Below are 9,235 nucleotides of genomic sequence, written 5' to 3' on the forward strand. Positions count from 1 at the left end.
AATCTGAAGGAAACACTTGACGGCATTCGATTCAGAACTGCTACAAATTCGTCGGGCAATAGACCGCGGCGCTCGAACTGTCAACACAACTGGCACTGCTGAGAGTATCCTACGACTTCCACATCGCTGGCAACGGGTTATACACCATGCTGGTGACTACTTGGAAGGTCAGTAAAACTTTGAAACACGTATCTATTTTGTACGAGCTGTAAGTAAATAGTTGCCACTATTAAAATTCCTACCCTCGTTTATATACACTACTGACCATAAAAATTGCTACACCAAGAAGATGATGTGCTACTGACGCGAAATTTAACCGACAGGAAGAAGATGTTGTGATATGCAAATGATTAGCTTTTCAGGGCATTCACACAAGGTTGGCGCCGGTGGCGACATCTACAACGTGCTGACATGAGGAAAGTTTCCAACCGATTTCTCATACACAAACAGCAGTTGACCGACGTTGTCTGGTGAAACGTTGTTGTGATGCCTCGTGTAACGAGGAGAAATACGTACCATCATGTTTTCGACTTTGATAAAGCTCGGATAGTACCCTATCGCGATTGCGGTTTATCGTATCGCGACATTGATGCTCGCGTTGGTCGAGATGACACGCATCTTATCCGCATGGCTTTAACGGATCGTGCAGCCACGTCTCGATCCCTGAGTCAACAGATGGGAACGTTTGCAAGACAACAACCATCGCACGAACAGTACGACGACGTTTTCAGCAGCATGGACTATCAGCTCGGAGACCACGGCTGCGGTTACCCTTGACGCTGCATCACAGACAGGAACGCCTGCGATGATGTACTCAACGACGAACCTGGGTGCATCAACGACGAACCTGGGTGCACGAAGGGCAAAACGTCATGTTTTCGGATGAATCCATGTTCTGTTTACAGCATCAGGATGGTCGCATCCGTGTTTGGCGACATAGCGGTGAACGCACATTGGAAGCGTGTATTCGTCATCTCCATACTGGCGTATCACCCGGTGTGATGGTACGGGGTGCCATTGGTTACACGTCTCAGTCACCTCTTGTTCGCATTGACGTCACTTTGAACAGTGGATGTTACATTTCAGATATGTTACACCCGTGGTTCTACCCTTCATTCGATCCATGCGAAACCCTTCATTTCAGCAGGATAATGCACGACAACATTTTGCAGCTCCTGTACGGGCCTTTCTGGATACAGAAAATGTTCGACTGCTGCCCTGTCCAGCACATTCTGCAGATCTCTCACCAACTGAAAGCGTCTGGTCAATGGTGGCCGAGCAACTGGCTCGTCACAATACGCCAGTCACTACTCTTGATGAACTGTGGTCTCGTGTTGAAGCTGCATGGGCAGCTGTACCTGTACACGACATCCAAGCTCTGTTTGACTCAATATCCAAGCGTATCAAGGCCGTCATTACCGCCAGAGGTGGTTGTTCTGGGTACTGATTTCTCAGGATCTATGCACCCAAATTGGGTGAAAATGTAATCACATGTCAGCCCTAGTATAATATAATTGTCCAATGAATACCCGTTTATCATCTGCATTTCTTCATGGTGAAGGAATTTTAATGGCCAGTACGGTATATATGAAGAATCAGTTTTTAACACGTTTTTATTAGGTCGGTTCCTAGTCTGCTTGTTCCGTACAAATTTCGCTATCGATTTTAAACTAACATCCACATAACCTAAAGATCTGAAACTTTCAACATATCTCGTAACTGGATGACGCTGCAACATTAACTCGCTTCAGAGCCGGGTGTATAGCGGAGGGTACTTTGTTTTTCCTTCTTCCTGTCTGTTCGGTCCAAAGTTTGCAACTGATCGTAAATTAACCTCCTTGTAAGGTAAAGACCTGAAACTTTCAACTTAGCGCTGTTAATTCGCTTCGTTTTCTGCTGGTGTGGCGGAAATTACTCGGTGCAGCGCTGTTATTTCCCCGCTCTCTTGTTGCAGCCGCGAGTGTTTCGCGGTTACTAGCGACTGCTGTTAAGCTGCAGTGTGAGCTCCGTCCTCTCTCAATAATTTTTTAGATTTGGGGTCTCTCTGGGAGATATACATTGGAGGGAGCATCGTACTGCTTGACTCAGTTCAAGATAAACTGAAATAAACCTCAAATTTACCACGTGTCTCTGTTGTAACCTCATCAAAATGTTTGAAATCAGTTGAAGAAATTCACGTACACAAGATTTACGCTTTTCACTCGAAAACAAAATTTGAGTACTTCAGTCAACATGCAAAGGTGGAACAGTGTCGAATGTTTTCATTGAACAACTTCCGCAGACTGCTTTCACTCAAATAAATAAATAACAATCTGACAAGATGACTAACAGAAATGGCATAAATTTCTATCCTTCAATCTTCAAACAATGTCAACATTTTACAAACACAAGCCAAGTAAGCAGAAGACTTGGTGATCACCAGGCAATGTGTGTGGAGAGAAACAGATTGATCATGTAGCAATCTCTGGGAGAGCAGTTAGGCAAATAATGAATGTTAAAGTACAGAGAGGTGCCCAGTTTGACTCGGATCATTACCTATCCAAGATCAAAATTAATTTCATCCCTCTCAAAATGGTTCAAATGGCTCTGAGCACTATGGGACTCAACTTCTGAGGTCATTAGTCCCCTAGAACTTAGAACTAGTTAAACCTAACTAACCTAAGGACATCACACAAATGCATGCCCGAGGCAGGATTCGAACCTGCGACCGTAGCGGTCTCGCGGTTCCAGACTGCTGCGCCTAGAACCGCACGGCTACTTCGGCCGGCCATCCCTCTCAATATGGCCGTGAAAACCGGAAATAAAATTTCTGAAATATGACGTTGCGAAGCTCAAAATCAATCAGAACGTATTGGAACAATACCACCAGCAACTGACATTTGAATCCCATAAGCCGGCCGCTGTGGCCGACAGGTTCTAGGCGCTTCAGTCCGGAACCGTGCTACTGCTACGATCGCAGGTTCGAATCCTGCCTCGGACATGGATGTGTGGGATGTCCTTAGGTTAGTTAGATTTAAGTACAGGGCTATTACAAATGATTGAAGCGATTTCATAAATTCACTGTAGCTCCATTCATTGACATATGGTCACGACACACTACAGATACGTAGAAAAACTCATAAAGTTTTGTTCGGCTGAAGCCGCACTTCAGGTTTCTGCCGTCAGAGCGCTCGAGAGCGCAGTGAGATAAAATAGCGACAGGAGCCGAGAAAGCGTATGTCGTGCTTGAAATGCACTCACATCAGTCAGTCATAACAGTGCAACGACACTTCAGGACGAAATTCAACAAAGATCCACCAACTGCTAACTCCATTCGGCGACGGTATGCGCAGTTTAAAGCTTCTGGATGCCTCTGTAAGGGGAAATCAACGGGTCGGCCTGCAGTGAGCGAAGAAACGGTTGAACGCGTGCGGGCAAGTTTCACGCGTAGCCCGCGGAAGTCAATGAATAAAGCAAGCAAGGAGCTAAACGTACCACAGCCGACGGTTTGGAAAATCTTACGGAAAAGGCTAAAGCAGAAGCCTTACCGTTTACAATTGCTACAAGCCCTGACACCCGATGACAAAGTCAAACGCTTTGAATTTTCGGCGCGGTTGCAACAGCTCATGGAAGAGGATGCGTTCAGTGCGAAACTTGTCTTCAGTGACGAAGCAACATTTTTTCTTAATGGTGAAGTGAACAGACACTATGTGCGAATCTGGGCGGTAGAGAATCCTCACGCATTCCTGCAGCAAATTCGCAATTCACCAAAAGTTAACGTGCTTTGAGCAATCTCACGGTTTAAAGTTTACGGCCCCCTTTTCTTCTGCGAAAAAAACGTTACAGGACACGTGTATCTGGACATGCTGGAAAATTGGCTCATGCCACAACTGGAGACCGACAGCGCCGACTTCATCTTTCAACAGGATGGTGCTCCACCACACTTCCAACATGATGTTCGGCATTTCTTAAACAGGAGATTGGAAAACCGATGGATCGGTCGTGGTGGAGATCACGATCAGCAATTCATGTCATGGCCTCCACGCTCTCCCGACTTAGCCCCATGAGATTTCTTTCTGTGGCTTTACGTGAAAGATTCAGTGTTTAAACCTCCTGTACCAAGAAACGTGCCAGAACTGCGAGCTCGCATCAACTATGCTTTCGAACTCATTGATGGGGACATGCTGCGCCGAGTGTGGGAGGAACTTGATTATCGGCCTGATGTCAGCCGAATCACTAAAGGGGCACATATCGAACATTTGTGAATGCCTAAAAAAACTTTTTGAGTTTTTGTATGTGTGTGCAAAGCATTGTGAAAATATCTCAGATAATAAAGTTATTGTAGAGCTGTGAAATCGCTTCAATCATTTGTAATAACCCTGTAGTTCCAAGTTCTAGGGGACTGATGACCTCAAATGTTGTCCCATAGTGTTCAGAGCCATTTGACCCATTTTTTTGAAGCCCATAAATGGACGGACATAGCTTCCAAGATCCAAGAGCAGCTAATACTGCAATCCTGACAGCTAACAAGAGAAAGCATAGATGGTGGAATGACGCTCGTGATGAGGTGGTGGCTCAAAGAACAAATGCATGGAAAAAGTGGAACTCGACCAGGAAAGCTGAAGATTTTGAAGTTCGAAAATATGCAGCAAGAACTCTACGAAGGGCTAAGCGATTGTATGAGAAAGAGCAGTTAGAACAGATCTATCAGTATTTCCGGAAAAACAATGCCACAGACTTCTATCACACGTTCAAATGGAATCTGGAAGGATACCAAGCCCCCAGTCTTTGTTTTAGAGACGAAAATGGAAAGCTCGGCTTGACCAACAAAGAAAACTGCACGATCATGTCTCGCTATTTTGAAAACCTACTTAATTGTGATGAACCGAAAGAAAGATTCCTTTTTTGTGCCCTGACCGACAAACTACCCAACTCCTCTCCACCTAGTAAAGAGGAGATCAAAGAGGTCATCAACAACCTTACGAATAATAAGGCAGCTGAAGAGGATTCAATAGTGCCCGAATTACTGAAGCTGGCAAGTAATAAAACTCTAGATGTACTAGTCCAACTTTCTGAGGAGATCTGCTGAACAGGGATGATACTAACTGAATGTCAGTGAGCTTTAATCCATCCTCTACACAAAAAAGGCGATAAAAAGAATGTTAGTAACTATAAGGGCATCTCATTACGATCTGTTCCATATAGGATTCTCTCCAAAGCGATACAGAACAGAATAGAAAGTCATCTTGACCAACTGATTGGGGAATATCAAGTTGGTTTCCAAGAGGGCCGTTCTTGCCCAGATAGTACTACACTCCTGGAAATGGAAAAAAGAACACATTGACACCGGTGTGTCAGACCCACCATACTTGCTCCGGACACTGCGAGAGGGCTGTACAAGCAATGATCACACGCACGGCACAGCGGACACACCAGGAACCGCGGTGTTGGCCGTCGAATGGCGCTAGCTGCGCAGCATTTGTGCACCGCCGCCGTCAGTGTCAGCCAGTTTGCCGTGGCATACGGAGCTCCATCGCAGTCTTTAACACTGGTAGCATGCCGCGACAGCGTGGACGTGAACCGTATGTGCAGTTGACGAACTTTGAGCGAGGGCGTATAGTGGGCATGCGGGAGGCCGGGTGGACGTATCGCCGAATTGCTCAACACGTGGGGCGTGAGCTCTCCACAGTACATCGATGTTGTCGCCAGTGGTCGGCGGAAGGTGCACGTGCCCGTCGACCTGGGACCGGACCGCAGCGACGCTCGGATGCACGCCAAGACCGTAGGATCCTACGCAGTGCCGTAGGGGACCGCACCGCCACTTCCCAGCAAATTAGGGACACTGTTGCTCCTGGGGTATCGGCGAGGACCATTCGCAACCGTCTCCATGAAGCTGGGCTACGGTCCCGCATACCGTTAGGCCGTCTTCCGCTCTCGCCCCAACATCGTGCAGCCCGCCTCCAGTGGTGTCGCGACAGGCGTGAATGGAGGGACGAATGGAGACGTGTCGTCTTCAGCGATGAGAGTCGCTTCTTCCTTTTATGCCAATGATGGTCGTATGCGTGTTTGGCGCCGTGCAGGTGAGCGCCACAATCAGGACTGCATACGACCGAGGCACACAGGGCCAACACCCGGCATCATGGTGTGGGGAGCGATCTCCTACACTGGCCGTACACCACTGGTGATCGTCGAGGGGACACTGAATAGTGCACGGTACATCCAAACCGTCATCGAACCCATCGTTCTACCATTCCTAGACCGGCAAGGGAACTTGCTGTTCCAACAGGACAATGCAAGTCCGCATGTATCCCGTGCCACCCAACGTGCTCTAGAAGGTTTAAGTCAACTACCCTGGCCAGCAAGATCTCCGGATCTGTCCCCCATTGAGCATGTTTGGGACTGGATGAAGCGTCGTCTCACGCGGTCTGCACGTCCAGCACGAACGCTGGTCCAACTGAGGCGCCAGGTGGAAATGGCATGGCAAGTAGTTCCACAGGACTACATCCAGCATCTCTACGATCGTCTCCATGGGAGAATAGCAGCCTGCATTGCTGCGAAAGGTGGATATACACTGTACTAGTGCCGACATTGTGCATGCTCTGTTGCCTGTGTCTATGTGCCTGTGGTTCTGTCAGTGTGATCATGTGATGTATCTGACCCCAGGAATGTGTCAATAAAGTTTCCCCTTCCTGGGACAATGAATTCACGGTGTTCTTATTTCAATTTCCAGGAGTGTATCTTTAACCTGAAGAACATCATCAACTATTAAAAAAAAAAAACCGGAGGAAATAACCACGTGGTCGTGTTTGTTGATTTTCAGAAGGCGTATGACAGGGATTAATGAATATTTTTTAAGAGTTTGGGGTGGATAATACATCAAGAAAGCTGACCAAAGGAACTCTCACTAACACAGTGTCAAGAATAAAATTTATGGGTGAGATATCAGAACCCTTTACAATCAGAATAGGCGTAAGACCCGGAGATGGACTATTCCCACTCCTTTTCAACTGCGTCTTGGAAAAGGTAATTCGAGGGTGGAGAAAGTTGTTAGCCCAAGAAGAAACAAATGAAGAGCGGTTCAGACTTGGTCCTAAGAACAAAGGGGTGTACATTGACTGCTTGGCCTCTGCGGATGACATGGCCATTTTTGCTAACAACATAGAGTCAGCAGTCAACAAGATCAATAGGCTGTTAGAAATAGTCGAAAAAGTTGGACTCCAGATCTCTATTGAAAAGACAAAATATATGACGAACATCAGAAATCTATAGGACAAAGCACAACAGGTGCGTTCAGTGGCTGGACTGTGTGAGTGACCTGTAGCCTCATCTGGATTAGTGCTACTAATTGAGAAAAAGTACATTAGAGTCGTAAAAAAATTTTGATAATAGGGATGATCTTTTGAAAATAATCCAGATTCGTGACAAACAGAATGCAATCGTTCAATTTTTACCCCGCGTAAAATTTCAAAAAAAGGTTCAAATGTGTGTGAAATCTTATGGGACTTAACTGCTAAGGTCATCAGTCGCTAAGCTTACACACTACTTAACCTAGCCGGCCGGAGTGGCCGAGCGGTTCTAGGCGCTTCAGTCTGGAACCGCGCGACCGCTACGGTCGCAGGTTCGAATCCTGCCTCGGGCATGGATGTATGTGATGTCCTTAGGTTAGATAGGTTTAAGTAGTTCTAAGTTCTAGGGGACTGATGACCACAGCAGTTAAGTCCCATAGTGTTAAGAGCCATTTGAACTACTTAACCTAAATTATCGTAAGGACAAACACACACACCCATGCCCGAGGGAGGACTCGAACCTCCGCCGGGACCAGCCACACAGTCCATGACTGCAGCGCCGTAGACCCCTCAGGTGTTCTACGTGCTCTACCAATAAAACGCAATCTTTGTTTCACCTTCCTCACAACATTTTCTGCGTGTTCTTTCCAGTTTCACTTGTTCGTAACTGCAATTATTTAGTTGATTTGACTGATATCGTGGAACCGCAGTTTAACGGGTTCCTTGTAGCACTTTTCATTATTTAGCGTCAGTCACCCATTTTCGCACCGTACAGATATGATCTCTAAATCGTTTTACAACTTGTTTTGATGTTTTGGTGACTTCAATTCGCGATAAATCACAGCATCATATGCGAACAACGTGAGGCGGCTGCTCAGATTGTCTTCTAAATCTTTTTGTATAGAAAAGGAAGAGCAGAGGGCCTATAATACTAACTTGGGGCACGCCAGAATCACTTCTGTTTTACTCAATGACTTTCTACATCTACATCTACATCTACATCCATACTCCGCAAGCCACCTGACGATGTGTGGCGGAGGGTACCTTGAGTACCTCTATCGGTTCTCCCTTCTGTTCCAGTCTCGTATTGTTCGTGGAAAGAAGGATTGTCGGTATGCTTCTGTGTGGGCTCTAATCTCTCTGATTTTATCCTCATGGTCTCTTCGCGAGATATACGTAGGAGGGAGCAATATACTGCTTGACCCTTCAGTGAAGGTATGTTCTCGAAACTTCAACAAAAGCCCATACCGAGCTACTGAGAGTCTTCCACTGCAGTTTATCTATCATCTCCGTAACGCTTTCGCGATTACTACATGACCCTGTAACGAAGCGCGCTGCTCTCCGTTGGATCTTCTCTATCTCTTCTATCAACCCTATCTGGTACGGATCCCACACTGCTGAGCAGTATTCAAGCAGTGGGCGAACAAGTGTACTGTAACCTACTTCCTTTGTTTTCGGATTGCATTTCCTTAGGATTCTTCCAATGAATCTCAGTCTGGCATTCGCTTTACCAACGATCAGCCTTATATGATCATTCCATTTTAAATCACTCCTAATGCGTACGCCCAGATAATTTATGGAATTAACTGCTTCCAGTTGCTGACCTGCTGTTTTGTAGCTAAATGATAAGGGATCTATCTTTCTATGTATTCGCAGCACATTACACTTGTCTACATTGAGATTCAATTGCCATTCCCTGCACCATGCGTCAATTCGCTGCAGATCCTCCTGCATTTCAGTACAATTATCCATTGTTACAACCTCTCGGTATACCACAGCGTCATCTGCAAAAAGTCTCAGTGAACTTCCGATGTCATCCACAAGGTCATTTATGTGTATTGTGAATAGCAACGGTCCTACGACACTCTCCTGCGGCACACCTGAAATCACTGTTACTTCGGAAGACTTCTCTCCATTGAGAATGACATGCTGCGTTCTGTTATCTAGGAACTCTTCAATCCAATCACACA

The sequence above is a fragment of the Schistocerca cancellata genome, chromosome 12, assembly GCF_023864275.1.
Source record: "Schistocerca cancellata isolate TAMUIC-IGC-003103 chromosome 12, iqSchCanc2.1, whole genome shotgun sequence".
Lineage (NCBI taxonomy): Eukaryota > Metazoa > Arthropoda > Insecta > Orthoptera > Acrididae > Schistocerca > Schistocerca cancellata.